At 42.8% G+C, this 16,643-nt stretch overlaps 1 protein-coding gene and 1 long non-coding RNA gene across 6 annotated transcripts in view; one reads left to right on the top strand and one right to left on the bottom strand.

Moving 5' to 3' along the window:
* SLC16A1 (solute carrier family 16 member 1) overlaps nucleotides 1–4,748 on the bottom strand; it is a 49,913-nt gene extending 45,165 nt beyond the window's left edge. The window contains exon 1 of the mRNA XM_046018489.1: nucleotides 4,598–4,748. The gene's annotated coding sequence lies outside the window, so the exon portion shown is untranslated. The remainder of the gene's footprint in view (nucleotides 1–4,597) is intronic.
* Nucleotides 4,749–4,873: 125 nt separating this feature from the next.
* Nucleotides 4,874–16,643, top strand: part of LOC123955341 — a 50,232-nt gene continuing 38,462 nt past the window's right edge. For 4 of the 5 annotated variants that reach the window (XR_006821247.1, XR_006821245.1, XR_006821243.1 and 1 more), the window contains exons 1-4: nucleotides 4,874–5,173; nucleotides 5,460–5,545; nucleotides 7,590–7,986; nucleotides 16,481–16,569. This is a non-coding gene — a long non-coding RNA (uncharacterized LOC123955341). The remainder of the gene's footprint in view (nucleotides 5,174–5,459; nucleotides 5,546–7,589; nucleotides 7,987–16,480; nucleotides 16,570–16,643) is intronic. The other variant, XR_006821244.1, reaches the window with a different exon arrangement.

Here is a 16,643-nt window from a genome sequence, read left to right as displayed (position 1 = left end):
CTGATACCAGAGTCCTGGGATCAGCCCTGCATCAGGCTCCCTGCTCTGCGGTAAGAAGCCTGCCTCTCCTTCTCCACCTGCTTGTGTTCCCTCTCTCGCTGTCTCTCTCTGTGTCAAATAAATAAAATCTTTAAAAAATAAATAAAAAGATTTTATTTATCAGAGAGAGAGAAAACAAGCAGGGGGAGCAGCAGGCAGAGTGAGAAACAGGCTCCCCACTGAGCAGGGAGCCACATGTGGAACTTGATCCCATGACTCTTGGGATCACAACCTGAGTCAAAGGCAGACGTTTAACCAACTGAGCCACCTAGGCATCCCTAAATAAATAAAATCTAAAAAAAAAAAAAGAGGAATATGAGAGAATTAAAGGCCATTCGCAAGCTACCTATGAATTATATTTGTTCTCTCCTCCACACTGTTCCTACTCTCAGAAATCAAACCTGAACTGATCTAAGCATGCTTGAAGTCTTCAACCTAGCTACCAATTTATAGGAAATACAGGGAAATCAAGGGATATGCTGAACTAAAACATGTTAAAACTATTCCAGAGGGACATATTCAACAAAATCCAGAATGGGAGAAACCAGGAAAAATAACCTGGTTCCTTCAGCAAATCAGTTATGAGAAATGACAAAGGGGGAAACTGCAGATTAAAAGATATAGCAACCAAATGTAATGTGTGACTATGTTTGGATTCCAAATCAAACAAACCAATTACTTAAAAGCAACCTGGAGTGGGGTGGTGCCTGCGTGGCACAGTTGCTTGAACACCCAACTCTTGGTTTTGGCTCAGGTCACCATATCAGGGTAGTAAGACAGCATCCGAGTCAGGCTCCATCGTCCACGCTCAGCATGAGTCTGCCTGACTTCTCTCTCTGCCCCTCTCTACATGGTTTCTCTCTCTCTCAAATAAACATTTAGATCTTAAAAAATTAAAAAACAAACAAACAAACAAAAAACCCTAGAGGTACAATGCCTGGCTGGCTCAGTCAATAGAGTATGTGACTCTTGATCTTGGGTTCTTGAGCTCAAGCCCTGTGTTGGGTGTAGAGCTTACTTAAAAAAACATAAAAACAAAAACAAAAAAACAAAAAAAGCCAACTGAGGAAAATTTGAATACTGCCTGGTTATTTGGTTATGTTCATTTTTACAGAAGAGACAATAATATGTGGTTATGATTTCCTGGAATCCTATCTTTTAGAGATATACTTAAATATTTGTAGACAAATTAATTATACACATATGATGTGCTTCCGAATAACCCAGCAGGTGTAGGGGAGAAAAGAAAAGGGATAGATAAAACACTGGCTCTCAACTGTGTCTGAAATTTTTCGATAGAAGTTTGTTTAGAGGGGAATAAATAAGAAAAAAAAATCACTATCAATAACACTATCAATAATAGAACTACAAAGAGGACAGGAATAGATTTATTTCCAAGACTGACAACCTGAGCAGCCCTGGGCTAATCATACAATGTCTTAATTGCCCCCACTGGTTAAATGGAGACAAATACTATCCGGTAAAACCACAAAATCGTATTTGGTCAAGCTAGAAAGCTCGGAGATACTTTTAACTCTAGCTGCCCTAGTTTCTACATCTGGTCCGCCACTGAATCCTGTGTGTTCCCCCCTCTCATGTCCTCCCACTACTGTCCATCACTGTGGTCTCACACACTCCCAAAAGCCTCCCTCAGCCTGTTTTCCCACATTGTATACAGAGTTAAGTTCCTAAAATGCAAAATATGATCCTCAACTCCACTTCAAACCCTTAAACTGCTTTTGATTAGCTTCAAGGCAAGAGTGCTTCCTTAAATTTTTAAGGTAGTTCCTTCCTTAATTCTTTAAAATGACTTATAAGACTTTCCATTATCTGATATTATCTATCTCTCCAACTTCCATCTCCCCCAAATTTCCCTTCTCCCTCTTATGCTTTAGCTTTGCTAAATTCTTGCAGTTTTTCCAACGTACTCTGTACTATGGAGCTTCAGCATTCATGGCTGGAATGCTTTTTCCACCATCATTTCCTGGCTTAGTTAGCTCCTAACCATCAAGTATAAAAAGTTAAGTAGCATTTCCTCACAGAAGCCTACCCAGATTGCTTTTATACTAGGTTGGGTGTCTTTGCATAAGTACAGAATACACCATTTCGTTGCCCAGGAACCTGTACTTTCTCTATCATAACACTCAGTATTTCTTTATAAAGAGTACTTGAAGTAATCACTGTTACCAGTCTATCTGCTCTTCAGTTAAACTACAAACTCCAGGAGGAACAGGGCCAGAACCTGTTCATTGCTGAAACCTAAGTCTCTCATAGTGCTTAGCAGCTAATAACAAATTGCTGAATACATAAATACCCACAACTCTCTGGTTTGTTTTTCTCACATCCAAGTTCCATCTTCCTAGTCTTCATCTGCAACAAAAACAGACTGACCATATAGGCATTTACAGGGACCTAAATCCTACATAGGGATGCATTATAAAGTGGACTGAAAACACAATGAGAATGAAGGACATAAATTGGGCAAAAGCTACTCAAATATCTATTTTTAGTATAAAATAATTTATATCCATATTAACAATTTTACAGAAAGCTCAAGAATGCCGATCTGATTAATAGGAGTCAAAAGACATTAATTCCCACACAAACAACAAGTTTTCACATCTAAGATGTTAAGTCACTTAACTTCTCCAATTTCAATTTCCTAATCTGTAGAGTAAGGGAATCTGACTAGCTGGTCATTAAGATCCTTTCCAGGTTAACATTATATGCATTAGTATTTAGAAGACAAAAAGACATGTAAACTATTCAAACACTATCAAATGGTTTCATCCTATGACCTTTTTATCCTTTCTAAAAAAATCTGTTTAGGGATGTTATAGCCTATTATGTTAAGCTTACAACCAAACCTTTAAACCTATCCAGCTATAAAAATCTCACAAAATCTCTCCAGACCATTAACTTACATATTTAACAAGAGTCACTGCAATACGATTAAAGAACAGCACTTAGGGCGCCTGGGTGGCTCAGTGGGTTGAGCCGCTGCCTTCGGCTTGGGTCATGATCTCAGGGTTCTGGGATCGAGTCCCGCATCTGGCTCTCTGCTCGGCAGGGAGCCTGCTTCCCTCTCTCTCTCTGCCTGCCTCTCTGCCTACTTGTGATCTCTGTCAAATAAATAAAATCTTAAAAAAAAAAAAAAAAAGAACACTTATCTAAACCCTAAATTACTCAAGTATGTTAAACTCTAAAATAACACTTACCATTACCTCTATTAAAACCTAGATACCTTGAATTCCTGATATTTCCTATGGCAATTTTAAGGCAAAGTTGTACTTCACAGCATAAGACTTGGACTTATGGGCACTACTTAATGCCATACTAAAAAGCTGAAGATACGCAGTCTCTAATTCACTCACAGTTCTGGTAAACGTCACTGACATTGTTTATTAATGTCTAATTCCTAGTCATACTCTTCCAAACTTTCACACAGTACTGAGTTCACCCTATCATGACATTCCACTAGTTACTAAGCCCACATTTGTTTTATCAGGGCACTGACATGTGCGCATTTTATTTCGAAACCGGAATAACTTTTGGGAAATTAAAAAAAAAACATTTCAAAACTAGTTATGGTAAAAAGTAGCTCTGTAAACATTCTACTGTTATCAGTAGGCGCCTAGTTCGTAAGCAAACGCTGCAAACCGGCTCAAGCAGAAATCCGTTTGTTCCTTGGTTGAAAATAATTACAAAGTTGTTTGGGCCAGTGCTCGTCACACCAAATAAGTCGTGACAAAGAAATGAAATGCTAAAATGCACGTGGAAGAAAAGGATGTACTTGGAACAAAACGCGTGCATCTGACCAAGTGTAACGCTATCCTTCAGATCCCTCCCAACAGGGCCGCCTTCAAGACCAGGAGCGCGAGGGCGCTCCAGTCGAGATTCGGCAGCCACAGGTTGAATGACAAAGAGTCCCCGGCAGCACCAGTCCCCGCGTCGGCCAGCTGCACTGTTCTCTCCGCAAAGTCCACTCGAACCCTGCAGTCACGTCTTGGCTGCGGGGACTGCGGCTCCCCAAACCACTCTCGCAAGTCACCAGGTGGGGCAAGGATTGGCCGGCCGAGGTTGGGGCGGGCATGCCACGAGTCCAAAATAACTCCCGCCCCGAGTCCCTTCCCTCCGAGCAGAACGCGGCCAGGAGAGCGGGGAGGCACCACGTGAGCCAGCCCCACGTCGTCCCTTTTCCAAATCAAAAGCATCTCTTGAGGAGACTCCTGAACGCTAGGGGAAAAGCTACTTCCCCAAGGTCACCGGCATCCAAACCCAACCCCCCGGCCAGGCCAGTGGCCCGCACCTGACTAAGGGGCAGCAGCCCCGCCGGGCAAGGGAAGGCGCTGTCCCCATCGCCTCAAGGTCTCCTTCCCCAACGCCGCGTTCCGGCGCTACGCGGCTGCCCGCGGGCACGATGCCCCTGCCGGGCCGCCTCCTTCCCCCGAGACCCAGGTCTGCGCCCCAGTCCCGAGGCCCCCTCCCACCCGCCAGGGAGGCAGGGGCACCGGGGGGGTCCGCGCCCAGCGCCGCCGCGGGCCGTTACCCAACTAACCGTTATGCGTGGTTCGCGCGGCCAAGCGTGTACGTGACACGGCTGGAGTCCCGCAGGGCCCAGGGTCCAGGTCGCGTCCTTCGCCAGCTACCTCGTTCGCTCGCTCGGGCACCCACGCGGCCGGCAGGTCACGTCGCAGCTCGCCAGCACTTTGTCGGGCCGGGCCCGCGGGGCTGCCTTATAATCCGCCGGGGCTCGAGCATGCGCACAGGGGGCGGAGTCGGCCCTCCCGGCCGCCGCCCCCTCCCCCCCCATACATACGCCCGAACCGCGACTCGCGCCTCCACACGCTCTCAGGCGCGCGCGCCCGCCCGCGCAGTGGCGCGCGCCGGCGCCCCCTCCCCGCCACGTGACCGGCGGCCCGGCAGGACCCGCGCTCTGCGCCCCCTCTCTGCGGCGTCCACAAGGCTGCTGCGCTCCTCTGCGGAGCTTGCCCCTGGGGTCCTCAGTCCAAGGAGTTCGCGGTGACCAACACGCGTGCGGGACTTCGGCACCGGCCTCCCCCTCAGTCTCGGGCAGAGAAAAGGGAAAAGCCATCAAGGACGGATGGGGCGTACCCCCGGGGGCCTGACTCAGGTGTGGGGAGCGACCAGCGCGGGGAGGAGCGGGGAAGCGACTGGAAGTGGAGGGACTGGGCAGGGTGTGAATGGACGCGCGGCCACCTCGGGCCCGGGAAGAGGCCGAAGGGGCGGGCGGTGAGAGCGCGGGCTGCGGCCTCAGCAGAGTTTGGTGAACTCAGGGAAGTCACTCCAACCCTCAGGGCCTGTTTCCTGTTCTCTAAAAACGCAGCCGTAGTAGAACCGACCTCCTGGGCACTTTTGGTGGTTTTGGGGCGAGAACTGATGCAACTTTCTTAATACAGAACCTCCCCTGCGGCATTTGATGAAGGCTGGGCGTTAAACGCCGAAGTCGGGAAAGCAGAGGGTGGTGAGACTGGTCCCCAGGGAGGTGCGTATGTTGGAAACACGGAGAAATGAGAATGCAGAGGCCAAGTTTTTGGTGGACACAGAATGTTGGGGACAGGATATAAATACAGGTAGCAGTTTTGAGGGACGATTATGTACTTAGCAGGTCACCTGAATTACCATCATAGCCTTATGAGGTAGGTAACTATTCTTATCATTTTACAAACAAGGGGCTTGAGGCTCAGAGAGGTTAAGTAACTTTGCAGAGGTCACAGAGAAAGTGAGCAACATCCAAAGTCAGACTCCAGACTCCAGAGCCAGATTTTGTTCTCACAGCCATTGTAGGTTCTTGAGCAAGACCAGACACTGGAGTGTATCAGTTTTGGTGATCAGGTTGAATAATCATGAGGTGTTTCTTATGTTGGCTTTCCAAAAATGTATGGAGGCTCCTGCCTTCAAGGAGTTTACAAGTTCTTTGGAGGGATTGAGTGAGGCAGAAGAAATCAACCAACATTTGAGGACCACTGGCTGTTGGCCCCAACCCTGCCCCCTCTGCCTTTAATTCTCACCTCCCTGCGAGGTTGGCCTTAAGGTTTTGTGTTGCAAATGAAGAACTGATTGAGGAGTGGGGATTGAGGGATCAGGTTCTGAGATGTAAATGTGCTTTCCCTTCACCCACTGTGCCTGGTTCACACAAAAGTTAGTTTTCTGTAATAGTTTACCACCTCAGAAGGCTGTACAGAATCTATCGCCAGACAGTGCATATGAGCAGTAACTGCTTTTCACCTTTGATAAATGCAGAGAATTACATTACAACAGGGCTTTAGGATTGCTAGGGTGGTAGCAGCATTCATGGTAGATGATAGGAGAACGGATTTGGGGAGACAAAATGGCACTGGTTGAGACATGGGCCTATCAGGCCCAGAACTGTAGATGTAGTAGGAAGTGGTAGAATAAGTTGATTCCCAGGAAACCCGAAAAAAAAGACTTACATAGGAACAAAGTACCGTAGATTTATAATATCAACCCAGGAGTCATGTCTCAGTTCCAGTTTTGATACTTTGCACTTACAAGCTCTGTATCCTTGGGCAAATTATTTTGCTCTCCAAGCCTCATTCTGTGCTCTGTAAAACAAGGATTATACCTACTTCATAGGGTTTTTATGATAACAAAAATAGTATTTTACTTAAGTGTCTGGCATACAGTGAGCATTAAATAATTGTGTAGTCATGGAAAACCATGAAACTCAATCCTTAAGATTAATCCTAAAAGCACTTCACTTGAATAGACCTCCTTCCAGCGCACTAAGAGGGGCCCTAACAGTGTGTTCACAGGATTATGTTAGTGCTTTATTGTAATTTTGTATTCCTTTTCTTGAAAATGTCCACCAAAATTGTATAAACCTCAGGCTCCACAAAATCTGGATCTGCTCCTAGTAGGAACGGTAGTGTTGTGGAAAGAGTATAGACTTTGGAATCAGAAGGTTTGTTTCCATAACTTATTATCGTGTTACTTTGGACAATTCATTCACTGAACTCTTCTGGGCAGGCCAGGTAGACTGAATATAATAGCTACCAGCCTGAGCTGTTACGATAATAATCAAGTAAGAGTATTTGCAGAAGGGGTTGGTAAATCTTGGAAAGCACTCTACAGGTGTTTATGATTAATAATATAATTTGTTCATAAAGTGCATAAGAGGGAAAGATCAAAAGCAAGGGAAAGGTTCTCAGCCTAAAATTAGAAATAGGATGAGTGAGCTGGCAAAACTGATGAAATGATACAGGTAGAAGTCTTGGTTTTCTCCAGATTTCTTCCTGATTAATTCATGAGACACTGAAGAAATAAACTAGTAAGCACAGGGTCCAAAATTTAGAGCTGAGAGGAGGTTTTACAAAATGGAAATTAAGGCCCAAAGGAGCTAATTATTCTGAGGCCACTCGTCTAATAAATGGTATGATCAGAAGAACCAGCTCTCCAGGCCCTAGGTTTTTCTACTGTACCAAGTGTGTTGTTACTTGTTTATTTGTTTGTTTTTTTGTCTTGGGATTTTTTTTTTTTTGAAAGGCTGTCTTTTTTTTGCCCTTAAGATTTTATTTATTTATTCAAGAAAGAGCACCGGCGAGATTGAAGGAGTGGGAGGACCAGAGGAAGAGGGACAAGCAATTCTACAATGAGGGCACAGGCTGCATCCAGGACCCTGAGATCACGACCTGAGGCGAAATCAAGAGTTGGTCACTCAGCGAACTGAGCCACCCAGGCGCTCCCCAAGCGTGGTTTTTTAAGATAAAAGCGTTTCACCACGGAGTCTTTCAAAATCATTATCTCAAAACCAGAGAACGCATGATGCTCTTTAGTGGCTTTCGGCTTTAGCATGAAATTCCCCAAATTCACTTTCCTGTTTTAAAGGCTGATAGACTGAATGATCTGTGGGTAATCTGCTCTTGGCAAGCTTGTAAAGTGAGAAAAACTTCTAAAGATTTTAAGGTAAGAGTTTTAACCTCAGAAATTAGTAATGGGATGAGAAATGCAAATGCAAAAAGTTTGAAAATTTGTAACGATTAGTTATTATTTAAGCTGAGTGAGTTACCCAGTTGCTTTATCTAGAAAAGGAAAATAATAAAATTAGAGTGTATTTTCTCTGGAATTCAAATACTTCACTTATGTTCTCTTAATTATTCCACCATTTCTGTGGTAGAAGATGCTGTTACCCTCATTTTACTAACACCAAACAAAGCAAGAAGGGGTTTTTTAAAAACACGGTAATACTTAATTGATTAAGAATACTTCCCCATTTATAATTTGTAATAACTCAAAGGAGAATATGGAAAATGAAATTTGCTTTTATACCATGTATGAAAAAAAGAGTTTGCTAAGCAAATACCTAGCATAAAGAAGATAATGTCAATGCTAAAATTAAAGTAGAGAACTCTTGGGCCACCCACCCGGCTGGCTCAGTCCGTCTGTGGGGCATGTGACTCTTGATCTCTGGGTTGTGAGTTTGGGCCCCATGTAGGACGTAGAGATTACTTAAAAATAAAATCCTGGGTGCCTGGGCGGTGCAGTCGGTTAAATGTCTGACTCTTGGTTTTGGCTCGGGTCATGAAATCAAGCCCTGCATTAGGCTCTATGCTCAGCACGGAATCTGAGATTCTCTCTCCCTCTCTCACTCGTGCAATCATGCGCTCTCTTTCTCAAAGAAATAATCTTTAAAAAAATATAATCTTGGGGCACCTGGGTGGCTCAGTGGATTAAGGCCTCTGCCTTCAGCTCAGGTCATGATCCCAGGGTCCTGGGATCGAGCCCCGCATCCGGCTCTCTGCTCAGCGGGGAGCCTGCTTCTCCCTCTCTCTCTGCCTGCCTCTCTGCCTAATCTCTGTCTCTGTCTGTCAAATAAATAAAAAATCTTAAAAAATATATATATATAATCTTTAAAAATAATAATAATGAACTCTTTCATTCAGAATATCCCATATTTTATGTCCTGTATCAGTGTAGTCCTGCTGCATCCTAAGGGCCAAGTCTAGATCTAAGATGAATTTGCTACCCTTTGAAGGAAGACTAACTCAGTGTTGGTGAGATGTATTTCATGCCTTGTCCTGAGCTCTCCCTATCTTCCCTTGGCCCTTCTTGCCCTGTTTTGACCCTTCACGTATCTCACCAGCCTACAGTTTGGCATCCTAATCAGTTAGCTCCTTTGGCTCTTTGCTGGCAAGAGATGGTTTGGTTAAAACAGTCAAAAAAACTGCCACATATGAAGAGAGCCTCAGCAATTTGGTAGAAAACAAAAATGCTCCCAATAATAATTTCCTCAACATGCCAAATTAGTAAAAAATGATTATATCCATCTGCTGACTTTTTGTGTGTTTGGTAGTTTTGCTTTTCTACTTGAGTCTTCGAGAATTTTTTTGTGAGAAACTCTGTGTTTTTCAAGGAATCATACTGTCCTGCGTTTACTAGTACACATATGCTAATTGTAATTACATGTGTGCTAATTGTAATTACATGTGTACTAATTACGTGTACTAATTGTTTACTGCATTTTTTAATATTTGCAATGGCTTTGATCGTAAAGGACATTTACATTGTTTTTTAATAATTGAAATTGAGATTAAAAAGCCTGCAAATTTGGGGGAAGACCTAAAAAATTATGATAAACTCATGCTAATACTTAAAGACTTCAAAGTCTTAAGAGACTTAAAGACTTTAAAGGTTGCAAAACAATCCATGTGAGTAAAAAGTACCAAGAGTATTCCTTTTGACCTGTTTATCCTCTAATTCAGTTTGTTTCAAGCAAACTGCCTAAGGCTCTGTTTGTATATGGCAGTACAGTTCCCATATCATCACTCCATTTCTGGTCTGATAAAGCTTGTGTCCTGCTTATTTCTGCCAGCACAGAGACAGTTTTGGCCTCTGCCCTTTGTAACCTATATCATTATTTAGGATCTTTCCTGGCAAGCATTCCTTCTAGGCATGGTCCTACATATTTTCCAGACCTGTCTACCTCCTTGACCCTGGCTAACCCCTAAGCTCCTTCCTTTTACTTTTTCTCCCTTCTTCCTTCCTCCCTACTTGCCCATCTTTAGTATTCTGGGCAGACTGGGGTGGGGGGGGATTGGAAATAATAATGATAAATTGATAATAGCTAGGACTTAGGAAGTGCTTACTATATGCCAGGCATTGATCTAAGCACTTTACACATATTAACTCATGTACTACACGTAAAAATGCTATAAACTAAGTAGTGTTATAATCCCCATTTTACAGACAGATACAGATACAGTAACTTAAGGTCACATAATCAATATTTTCTGGAATCATCAGGAAGTATTCTTCATTTTGTTCTCACCAAAAATACATGAGCAGAAATTGTCATTTATAACTATTAATACCATAGGAGGTTAATCCCTAGAGTTCGAAGGCCATCTTGACTTAAGAAAATCCTGTTCTAGTTTCCTTATATCCCTTGTAGGGCTAAACAGTCCTGACAAAAACTGTTGGCCACAAAATCTGCCTTCCAAACCAGAAAATGCACTGCAGGGAAGAATTACTCCCTGCTTATCTGAATTTGGGAGAGTTGTACTCACTTCTTGTGTTCATAAGGCACTTCTAGGCACTAAGTTGGGGATGGAGATATTGGGACATGTTTTTTAAAGCTTAATGTTAAGATCACCTGTATTCCAGGAAGTTCTGGGTGTCCTGGCGCCCATATTCCATGCTGCGAGATCTTTCGTTGTGAGAACTTGGACCTTATGGCCCCTACTCAACAGCAGCAGCAGGCAGTTGGAACTCCTGAACAGCTGTACCTCAAGCCTGATGTGACTCAGAAGAGTGGTGCATGCAGTGAAGGAGCCCTCTTAGATCATAATGACTAGCTTTATGTATCCACCTGCCTGGGTAACCAGACCAGGATGTTTTAACTGGACCTTGATGCTCCTGCACTGGTGAACAAGATAGGGATTAAATAAAGCATGAACTCAGTCTGTGGTGACCTCTGAGAACTGTAATCTGCCACAGTGCCTCATGCCATGCAATATCTATGACACCTGTACCCAAGCCATGTCCAGGGGCTACCAGTCCCCCTTCTGAGCTGTGTGTTGAAAGAGTGAAGCCTCCTCCCTCCCTCCAGCTTGCCTTTCCTATAAACCATGAGTTCAGATGTTATGCCTCTTGTACTCTGATAGGATTATTTTTATGGCCACAGAATAAGGTTATACACCGTTGGGTAGGGTGGAGAGTTTTCCTTAAATAAGAGATTCTCATTATCAGTCATTCATAGAGGAAGAAGGTCCAAAAACTTGGAACATAGAATAGGTAGAAAGTGGCACTTGCGGGTTTAGCTTTTCAGAGTTTGAACTTAGAGGAGTTAAAAAATTTGAGGGCCCTCCTTACTGATATGAAGGAAATGGCCTTTGCCACAGAGCTGCCTAGTAGGATCCAGGCCAAGAGGCTTTCCTGGAGACCCAAAAGGGAAGGTAAATACTCCTGTTTTGTAAGTCCGTTTTTGGTGCATTACTCTTCTTTTCCTTGAATTTTAGTCAAGTTTAATCTGAATCACAGATTTGAACCAGAGAATCTTCAAGAACTAGGAAAAGTTAAGCAGCCCCAGTATAAGATAATAAGAAGTAGAGCAGTATAGTAAAAGTGAGTCCGTACCCTTCTAGATGTAGTTCAGATGTTTCAAATGTGCTTCATGAAGCCGTTCCCTTTATAGCTCTAACTACAGGACATGTTTGCTTGACATTTCTACATCATACATTATTCAGTAATACAAAAGAAAGCAGAATTCTCTAAACTCCTAATACTTTGTTTCTAATCAGCATAAAGTGGAAAAACAACGACAGAAAATTGTGTGGGATTTAGAAAATGAGGGATGGACAGGCAGTTAGGGCAGAAGTGGCAAATACATATTGTAGCAGCTGGTTTGTTTCTGCTTGGATTCTGCGGAGCTAGCAGGCAAAACGGGAGGATACCTGGCTGGCTCGGTTAGTTGAGCATCTAACTCTGGGTTTTGGCTCAGGTCGTGATCTCAGGGTTGTGAGATCCAGCCCACCTTGGCATCTGCACTGACCATGAAGTCTGAAGATTCTCTCCCTTTGCCACGCCCCCCTTGGTCACCTACTCTCTAAAATAAATAAAGTGTTTTTTTTTTTTTTTTTTTTTTTAAAGGGAAGTGCTACCCATCCCCTGGTCTTCCTCAGAGTGTCAGTGATAATTTATGTAACATTCCCAAGGAAAAGTTCAATGTTGCAACAGGAGTCTTAGTAACATTTGGCAGTCTCCTCCCTCTATGGAGATTCTTTTTTTTTTTAAAAAAGAGATTCTCCTTTTATTGTCACCTTTGGCAGATCAGGATTTACAGTTAAGAGACCTGGTAGACTCCCTGACCACTTCTTCCACAATTTTTTTTTTTTTTAAGATTTTATTTATTTATTTGACAGAGATCACAAGTAGGCAGAGAGGCAGGCAGAGAGAGAGGAGGAAGCAGGCTTCCCGCCTAGCAGAGAGCCAGACGCGGGGCTCGATCCCAGGACGCTGAGATCATGACCTGAGCCGAAGGCAGAGGCTTTAACCCACTGAGCCACCCAGGCGCCCCCTTCCACAATTTTTTTTTATTTCAGGCCCATGGTTCCATTTTGGTCACCCTGGCCACAGTGACTAAAACGGCTCCATCCTTTGCAATGGACAGCCTTCAGCTTCAGATTCCAAACAACTACTTATAGACAAGTTCTTTTCTTTCTAGTGTCTTCAAACTCATCGTCTCAGGGGCACCTGGGTGGCTCAGTGCGTTAAAGCCTCTGCCTCAGCGAGGAGCCTGCTTCCCTTCCTCTCTATCTGCCTGCCTCTTTACCTGCTTGTGATCTCTGTCAAATGAATAAATAAAATATTAAAAAAAAACCAAACTCATGGTCTCAGACTGAGACTCTTTAACTCTATCCTGCTTTGGCAGAGCCCTCTTTAAGTCTTCTAGGTATACAAATATACCTCCCCTGTTTACTACCACCAATCTGGTAGCAAGAAAGAAACTGGAAAATCCTGTAGTAGGGGAATACTCTTTATACTATGCTACCAACCTCCAGGACTGCTAGTCTACTCAGTACTTCAGGGCCAGAAGTGGAGTAAATCTCACCAAGCTTAGAATATTCGATTTTGAGACAGCTATCATTTTTACCACTCGCTCATCCCCACCATACACACACACCTCATTATTTTGTCTTATGTATACTTGCCACAGCCACATCAGTGGGAACCAGAATCTGGAAAAGTTAAAAGCCAAAGGAAGTTAACAAGAGGCATAAAGACATAGATTGCAAACAGGTAACACTCATTGGGGTAGCCATCCAAGTAGAGAGCTACATACACTGCCCTTTGTCTCATGTTCCATCAGACCCAAACAGGCTAGAAAACAGTTTTTTGCTCCTGTTTCCAGTAAAGAGTTAAGTTAATCTGGAAGCCTTATAACTCCATTTTGTATAACCCCTGTGGTCCACTAGTCATTCCTTTGACCAGCCCAGGTATGAGAACACATTATGCATGAAACAGCAGAGATGTGCTTCAACCATAACATGGGAGTACATGACTTAGGCTATATTGGCAACCAGGCCCACTTACAGAATCCAGTGGAATGAGACAGAGATGAATTCCAAAAATTATTGGGGAGAACTCTTCATTCATTGTAAACCATGCTCCTAAACCAAGGTTTTTCTACCAAGAACCTAGGGAAATCCCATCTCCCCAAACTTACAGATATGCCACTGAACTGTTCTTAGCGTATAAGTACTTTAAAGCTGAGATTAAACCTAGGTCTGCTTAACTCAGCCTGTGCTAAAGCTAGGCTATTTTCATTTTATCTTGTTCAAAATCCTCAGGTCATAGGGAAGACAGTGATGAGGATAATAAGAGGTGGAAAATGCAGGGTTGTCTCAAAGTCCTAACCCTGGCCATTCAGCATATGTGTATGCTGTTTCTTCTTCCTAGAAACACTTCTTCCTTCTACCTAGTAAACTGTGTACCTGACAACCTGGGGATGAGAGAGAGGCAGAAAGACTAACAAAGGAGCGGTTTTAGTAATTCTGTTATATAATTCAGACCTCTTCATAATGAAATTTAGGTTCCCCACTGATAAATGTGAGTTAATAAGGTTTCATAATTATATTTATAACCAGGTTCTTTCTACATAATTATTGTTTGTGCTTGAATAAATTGCTTAGGAAGGCCACCTCCAAATCCAAATTGAATGTAATGTTTCATTTCCTATTTCCTCTATGGGGGTATGTGATTATTTTGGGAAAAGCATTGGTTTGAGAATTAAACTCCGTGTCTTGCTCTCTCTCCTCGGGAAGACCTAGATCTCTCTCTTTCTTTAAACATATTCCTAAGTGTTACCAGTCTGTGGGAGGAGCCCTTAGTGGATCCTTTGAAGTATTAAGGACCTCAGGCAAACATGTATGCAGTCTTTGTATTTTAAAATTCAGGTATTCCAAAGTCCATGTATTGTCCACTCTTAAGAATGCAAAAGTTGCAGAATTCAGAAATAATCTCAACAGTATCAGAGAGCCATATAAGCATGTTGTGATCTAATTTATACATTCTCCATGTAGAAAACTTTTCCTCAGGTTAGCAAAGCAAGTTAAATTTCTCCTTAATTTCCACCTGAGAAGAGAAAGCTGGGGGGAAGTGAGAGACAGAGTATATTTTAAGGTAGATAAGAAAGGCCTAATGCCTCAAGGGTAGATTTTCTATTGTATGTCAGAGGGAAATTTAAATTATGTGTTGGAGTTTGGTGTGCCTTCCTGTCACTTTGGAAAGTTAACCTTTCCAGGACAATCTCTACCAGAAATTAAAGCTTTCTTTTCAAAAAGATTTTTGCCCTCTCCTTTTCAGAGAGATTGTAAGACAGTTTTAATTCACTGAAGAACATTTCCCACCTTTCGATTATCCAGTACAGCTGTAGAACAGTTCCTTTTATTCCTCCCCCCCCCCCGCCTTTTTTTTTCTTTTCTTGTCTTTTCTTCCCCTTTTCATAGACTGGAAGGTATTCAAAAATAAAGATGTTCAGAAATGGAGGTATACATACATGAGAGCTAAGGACAGTTCCACATACCCAGGTCTATAGGCAGTCTTCCTCCTGGCCTTTTCCTCTTGGCATCCTACCCTTGTCAGAAAGAAAAAAAAAAAAAAGATTATATAGACTCCTACTCAAGTGCCTTACTTCTCTGAGAATTTTGATTCTTGTATTCAAGATCTATATGGAGTTTGGTTTAGATAGATTTTATGACACCAGAATTGTTGAAAAGCAATAAATTTGTTTCACTTTATTTTAAATATTAGTGGTCTCTGTTTTTAACTTATTTGGGAAGAAGGAGCTATGAACTTTTCTCAGCCTTTGATGCAGGACGCTAGCTAAACTATCAAAAGATGCTGCCTCAAAGAAACTAAATATTTTTTTCTTTAACAATTTAACTTTCTATTCTTCAAAATGTATCACTATAGGGGCGCCTGGGGGGCTCAGGAGGTTAAGCTTCTGCCTTCGGCTCGGGTCATGATCTCAGGGTCCTGGGATCGAGCCCCACATGGGGCTCTCTGCTCAGCAGGGAGCCTGCTTCCCCCTCTCTCTCTGCCTGCCTCTCTGCCTACTTGTGATCTCTCTCTTTCTGTCAAATAAATAAATAAAATATTTTTTTAAAAAAGATTTCTTTAAAAAAAATGTATCACTATAAACTTCTTACAAACAGGGACTGTTTCTCCTCTTGGTATCCTACAGGTTATATAAAGGTACAGTATGGCTGATAAAAACTTTCAACTATTTTGAAGTGGTGAGTGTCATAATAAGGATGATAATAAATAGCATTTAACATTTACATAGCAAATCTCTTGTGCCAGACACTGTTGTAAGCATTTTACATAGAGCTGCTCAACCTAAAACCACTTTTATCCAGTTGTCTTCAGTTTTTGGCAAAACTCTTTGAGAATCTGTGTGCTGTAGTGAATTCTACAATTCAGCTTTCATCTCCCCAACAAGAATAGCTAGAATTCCAGTGTCATCCCCTTATTACTTTGATTCCAAGAAACTGTTACTTTTTATTTTTTTTTATTTTTTAAAGATTTTATTTATTTATTTGACAGAGATCACAAGTAGGCAGAGAGAGAGGAGGAAGCAGGCTCCCTGCGGAGCAGAGAGCCCGATGCGGGGCTCAATCCCAGGACCCTGAGATCATGACCCGAGCCGAAGGCAGCGGCCCAATCCACTGAGCCACCCAGGTGCCCCAAAACTCACTTTTTAGATCCATGCTTGTTCCTAAGGCTTGACCTAACTGTACAGTAGGTTGCTGGTTTGCTTCTCTTAGGACATAAGGCAGTAAACAAAGCCTAAAGTAACTTTGCACTTCGTAAAAACTCTTGGTTACTTTCACTGACGTAGGTGACACAGTAAACCTATTCATTAGAAGTCTTGTTTTCCCTCCCTTTTACTATTTTTCAGAAAAATATCAGAACCAACTTCCTCAGCAAATGTAGGGAGACGCAGATCTTCCTGGACTTACGATGAGGTTACATCCCAATAAACCTATTGTAAGTTGAAAATATTATAAATCGGAGCGCCTGGGTGGCTCAGTGGGTTAAACCTCTGCCTTTGGCACAGGTCA

This window comes from Meles meles, chromosome 1 (assembly GCF_922984935.1).
Source record: "Meles meles chromosome 1, mMelMel3.1 paternal haplotype, whole genome shotgun sequence".
NCBI lineage: Eukaryota > Metazoa > Chordata > Mammalia > Carnivora > Mustelidae > Meles > Meles meles.
This window is presented reverse-complemented; position numbering and strand designations above follow the sequence as displayed.